Below are 6,710 nucleotides of genomic sequence, written 5' to 3'. Positions count from 1 at the left end.
AATCTTTTCTGAATTCATTCTATCTCCTTTATAATGTCCCCTTAATGGCACACAAGTTAGAAGAAAATAAAATAAAATCTCAAGCCAAAAAACACAGACCCTCCTTTCTTTAAAACTACAATTCTACTTTGGTTGTAAAGTAGGTAAGCACAAGAAGCTTGTGATCCTCAGCATTGCAGGGGTTGCAACACCACTAATCATGTGGGAGTTATGCGATTAAAGCAGGGGAGCAACGCAATGCTGAAACAAGCCTGTTTCAGGCAGGATTTTACCCTTGAGTAAATTTGTGTTGCTTCTAAGAAAGAAAGAATTGCATGGATATAAAGGAAGAAAGTCTGTAACAGTTTGTTGCTCTATGTTAGATATACTTTAAAATACAGCAGTTGCAGTATTTTAGAAAAAAGAATCTAAGAATAAGCGTGAAAGAGTACCTAATTTTCACTCAAAAAATACATGGGATGTCTGTGGCATGTTGATTTCCTTAATTTAGACATAGCAGAAAACAGAATGCTCACAAGGGACCCTTCTGATACAGGAAAATCCTTTGGAAACTGTGGTGTTTTGTGAGAAGAAATTTCTTAGGCAGACTATCTAGTTTTGTTTTCAACTGTTTTGCTTTAAAGAAAAATGAAAAAAAGAATTTTCCTCAAAGACAAATTTATCTTTCATAGCATATTATTTCAGCATTGGAAACTACTTTTCATTTAGGAACATCCAAGCTCTGCAATTAGTAAATGTCTTCATGTGGACAGGGCCCGAGTGAGGATCTCTCAGAACTGGTATAGAAGACAACTTTCTGAGAAGAGACTTGTTGAAAGCAAACGGGCAGGGGGTGGAAATCAAGCCATTAAGGTTTTTCTCAAAGTAACAACTTCAAAGTCCTTCTCTCTTTGTTTATAACCAGGACTGAATACTTTGTGTAACCTCCTACTGCTGATACTTGTAATAAGTGAAAAGGGGCAAGGCTGCAGTGATTTTGATTTTATAGAACTTCATTAATCATTTAAATGGAAACAAAGACATTCACATCCAGCCTCATTGTGTTCCCATTGGCAAGAACTGTCAAGCCTTGAACAGTTACTCTAGGTTTGGCTCTTCTGGTATTATCACAGCCTCGGCACCAAATACTTTGCATTGGAAATCAGTCACTTACTACAACAGTAGAATGAAAAGGATCTGTATGATTTGGATTTTCTCCAAACCACAATTAAACTTAAAAAAAAAAATCAAGCCAATTTTCTCCAGTGAAAAAAAGCATACATTATTCATTTCCTCCTGTATTGTTCAGCTCCAGGTTTTGCGGATGCGGGATTCTTTCTCTGTTCTAGGTTTTAGTAATCATACTGCTTTTGATTTAGTGCCCTCTTCTGCTGAATAATGTGAGTGCATGTTGCCCAATGGTTAATTATTCTCAATTAGCCCTCACTGGAGAATGACACTTCCCAGTAACTACTGAGAAAGAAGACAGCCTTATGAGGAAGAAAGAAGCCGGGGGGTGGGGGGTGAAAATCACATTATGGGGAGGTGATCAATGAATCTCCACAGTCCTCAGGAATTTAATTTAATTACAGAGAGGGAAAGAGGAAGTATGATCTTGATACATATTACTGTCTCTCCTCTTTCACTTACTCTCTATATTTTCCCCTTTAATTTAATTAGTTTGCATACTGCAGTCAATGCTGAACTGAGAAGACAAACTACAGGCAGCCAAGCTTCCCGAGATGAAGCATAGAAACTATAGCAATGTATAACATTTTTTCTAGGGCACAAGCAGAGCTCACACATATATCTTTTGAAAGATGATTAAGTCATGAAGGTTTAAAATAAGGAAAAGTGTTTATCACTACAGAAGCAAGATTTTTAGGTAATTAAGAGACATGGAATCTGCACATGAAGCTGATACAAATAATCAACAGACCACATGAAGAAGTCTTATATTCTATGGAAGCTTCCCATTTGTTTGTTATACAAGAGCTGTTGAATATCAATCGCAAACAGCCTTTCAGAGCTTGCCAAAGGCATCATCTGAGTTTGGTAAAATGTGAAGAAGAAGTGGAGAACGTTTGCAGATAGCTAAACTGCTAAGCAAATTTTGCCATTCCAACAACCTGTTCAATTACCTGTAGTTCAAGCAAATGGCAGGAACAACTCCAGCACAGAAACCTCCAGTTTTAGCCTGTCTTCCCATCCCAATAAAGTTGGAGGAGGCAACATCTCCCACAGCATCCCAAATAAAGGAGTAAAGACAAGAATGCAGGAGAATCCAGTTACCCGCAATGACATTTGATACCTGTCACTCTGGGATGGACTCTTATTTCCATCATTCTGCACACCTTCCATCTTCTGCAGCAGGTGAGCAGGGCAAGAGGAAAGTATACAACCAAGAAATACCTTTCCTAAGAGCAGAACTGTCTGTGGGGAACAGGGACAGCATCCCATGGAAATCAGCTAATCCATGGGTAGCAGACCAAGTGACACTAGCTCCTATGTCCTTTCACACAGAATGCCTTCTGTCCCTGTGTGTCTCCCCTCATGTGCCTGTGCCCTCTAAACTCTCCTCCTACAGCACTGCTGGCTCAGTCTTTCACCCCCTAACTACCAGCAGAGAGGAAACAGCATCTGCAGTAGCTGATTATAGCCACCAAAGTGCTACTCAGCTGCATCCTATATGTGCATTCACTCATCTGCTGGCAAACACAACAAAAGAAGCTACTGATCTCCTCAGTCATCACTCAGCTGGTGGGAATTTTGTGTCCTTCCCACCTCTCTGGTAAAACAAAAGTTGGAGTTGGCTAGTTGGCTCAAAATTTATGAGGGAGAAGAAAAGGAGAGAGACCAACGGGTGGGAAAAAAGCACAGTCTCAGTTCTTGGTTTGGTTTGGGTTTGTTGGGGTTTTGTGGGTTTGGTTTTTTTTTCCAGAAAAACAGATAAAAAATAGTGTTTTATCACATCATCAGAGCTTGCCATGCAGGCACAAGAAATCTTGGTTAAAGTATTTCACTTTCAGACTTTCCAAATTTTGAGTACCAACTTGCAGTTTGAATGATCTTTTTAAGTAATTGTTTTACGTTTTTAAGAGGCAAATGAAAATAAAATTTAAATTCTATATTGGCAAGCATGAGCAAAGAATAAAATTGAAACTGTTAGATAGACTTCATCTATCTCCAGCATTTCAGCCATGTGAATTGGCTGCTAGCAGCCACAGGCTGTCATCCTTCACGTGAACTAGCGCTAGAGGGAGGTGAAACACTTTGCCAGCTGGTTTCACAGATACTCGCTGACTGCAGAGGAGCAATTTGCAGTTTGGACAAATTTAGGAACCTTAAGTTTTACTCTGAGCTTTGAAGTGTATTGTCAAGAACAAACCTTTCCCCCATCTCCTTTAGTCTTGCACTATGTCTGCTCTGCTTTCTGCTCTGGTCCTGTTCTCCTTAATGAGCCCTTTCACCATTTTCTATGGTTCATCACAGCCTTTGTGTAGCAACTCAAAAATTCACTTTCCTGCAGGTAAAGGACAGAAAAATATTAACCTATGTGGTAATTACACTCCATACTAGCATGAGTGATAAAAGTGATCAATGATGGCCAGGGACCACTTAAACCAGTAAGACAATTTCTGATGAAGCAACAAGGCATTCTGCATGCAGTTATTGGCTATTTATTTTGAAGAGCAGCCCTCTGCAAATTGCAAAATATCTCTGTTGTTAATCTGGGACAAACAAGTGCTGAAGCAGACCATCCTGTGCTACATATCATCACAGCTAGAGTTTATATATATATTCCTAGTTCCTTTGGCTTTCAAGAGTATTGCCTTTTTTTTTTAATTAAAAAAAGAAGAAAAAAAAAAAGAGGATCTCTGACACGAAGTATATATACAGGCTATCCTGGGACTCCTACATTTTTTTAAACTGGAAGGACGAAAAGCTTTGGAAAGGGCATCATAGGTTGTGCTTCAATTCTTCAGGCACCTGTTCCCAAGGGCTAATATATTTTGCCATGTACCAGAGCAGTTCCAGAGATAAAGGGACATTCAGCAAAGCCTACAATTTCAGAAAACCTACTGCTAGCTGCAGAAATTAGAAACAGCTTTTTTCTCTAGGAATTAGTGAAAATGAAGAACATTTAAGAGTATGCATCCATCACAGGATGTTTAATCTACCAGATAAATAAAGATAGACTCTCATCCAACAAAACATCAGTCTAAGACTTTTATTCCAGTAGCTTTGTCTACAAAAATTGCTTTTAATCACAGTGGCTTTATCCTTTAAGCAGAAGGCTGTGGTGTGGCTTCTTGAAGCTCAGAAGCCTGATTTTGCCTCTGCATTATTCCAGTTATTCCTAAGCTGGTACAGGGGCAATAGGCTATATTTTTGCTGGAACACTGTTATGATTTGCTTTATGATGGGGGAAGGAGCGTGTGTTGCTTTGTGCCATGGGTAGGAAAATCATAATGCTGTAATTTTCCTTTCAACATTTTTCCAAAGTCCTGCTTGAAGATAAAGCAGTCAGATACACCTTAAAACTCACACTTTCTATTTAAATTGTGTATAATGTATCTTATTTGGCCCTGGTTTAGCATAATCGCCATTCTGTGATGGCTGTAATTGGTCTCAGTAAAGATTTTGTAGTAGGTGCACACTCATGCACATGCACATAGCACAATGGAGGTTTAGGAGAACAGTGTCATATAAACCCATTATTCATTATAGATTTTTTCATTATTAAGATAATACTAACAAGACAAGATTATTTAGCTATTCTGTTCTTTATTAGTCCCTAAGAATCCTTGTCCATTTGAACACCTGTGGCATAGCCTTCCATGGGGATTTTGCTGGCCATCTGCAAGCGCTCAGAGAGGAGCTTTACCATAGCCTAAATTGCTCATGATTTGCACAAGAGCGTTCTCTCAAACTTCTGTGTTGTTACACCACCGCTGCATGCCACTGCTAAGACAGAACAACACAGAAAGACTACAGCAAGCTGAATAAGGTTTGGTAGGAGCCACCACCTCAATGATGATAACTTTAACCGGTGTTATTTTGATTTTCATGCTACAAAGTACCTATTGCTAATGCTTGCAAATGGGTTTTGTTCTCAAAGCAGGAGCCTTAAAAATGTTTATTCCTGGATATTATTGTGCAAGGAAGGGTAGCTTCTAAAATGTTTATGCAGAAGGAAAATTGGGTCTTGTACATCCAAGTGTCCTATGCTTACAATTGCAAATCCAAACTTGGGAGCAAACAAGGTTATCTTCCCTGTGACCCAATTTAAAAATCCTAACAAGTAATTTTTATAAGATTTTAACTTAGTTAAAACTTTTTACTTACATTCTAGCATGGAATGTTACAATGGTATAATTATGCACCACAGTTTGGACCAAAAGTCAGAAATCAATGTACATAACAAGACAACGAAGACCTAAAACAAGTTCACTTGACATGGTTTCAGTTAAGTCTACCGCTTCTCTTAGCACATGTATTTATTACATACTGGGTGGTGCTTTGACAGTTGTTACTGGATGCTACTTTCTAAAGCAGAGATGTTAATCACAGAAGCGTCTCTCTGACCAACTTAAATTGTATCAGGTTGTCTGTTACAGCAATGAATACTGGTCCTAATGAGCAGTGTGTGGTATGACAAACTGCACAATTTCTTTTATGTCTCCAAGGAAGAGTATGAGGTTTCACGCAGGAATCAGCTGGTTGATTGCCACAAATATTTCCATTAAACTTTTCAAAACCTTCAGCACTGCTTACTGGGAAAAAGAAAAAAGAATCTAGTTTAGAGGAAGCAACAATAAACAATGTTTAGCAACAGACTCGATTCATCGGGTCTTTTTCTTTGCAAACATTCAAAGCACACTAAATTTGACTGCAGGTTATCAGTTAAGTGAATTACAGCATATAAACACTACTGCTGCATAAATCATGCTTATCTGATGGCTTGTGAAAACTTGCTCTGCTACCACCAACAAAGCCCAATTTCAAGGAATCCCTCACCTTCAGCCATGTTGCTCAGGTATAAATGAGTTCCCCTGCTTGCTGGACACATTCCACTAAGCCTTACTTCTAGCAACAGTTACTTGCTTAACTTTAAGCAGGAGGTAAACCAATTGTGTTTGCTGACATTACTGATACAAGTAGCTTCATGGCAGTGTGAATTCAGGGCCAACAGCCACACACAGTAGAACTGCTGTACTCTGAAAAGAGAGGGGAACAATAGTATATTCTTACTCAGGCATGCTCTCAGCATCAATTCAAGGCTTCATCTGAGGATTTCATCCATTACTACTACTTTTATCCCTTCACCAAATACTTAGTATTTTTTAAAAAAGTGAACTGGATACTAATTTAATTCCCACATCAACATTGTTTTGATTTTTTTTTTTTTGCTTTTAATTCCCCCCAAAATATGATTTGTTTTAATGCAAACTGAAAGTTAAGGTCTGTACCCTAAAGTGCTCACAATCAAAACATACACACACACACAAAAAACCCCCCAATTAGTTCTTTCCTAACTGGGCATGCATCGTTGCTCTTGACTTGTAAATTGGAAAAAGTCAGCCTGGCTTTCAATCCAGCCACAATCTTCTAGCACTAAGTAGTAAAGTGTTTTATAAACATGGCGCTTTTTTTTTCCCCAACAAGATTGAATTGGAAGGTAGTAAGAGATACTTTTTGTAATCTTGTGATGCTATATTTATAAAAAG

The sequence above is a fragment of the Buteo buteo genome, chromosome 1, assembly GCF_964188355.1.
Source record: "Buteo buteo chromosome 1, bButBut1.hap1.1, whole genome shotgun sequence".
NCBI classification, from domain to species: Eukaryota; Metazoa; Chordata; class Aves; order Accipitriformes; family Accipitridae; genus Buteo; species Buteo buteo.
The sequence above is the reverse complement of the archived record's forward strand: the minus strand, read 5'-3'. Positions refer to the sequence as shown.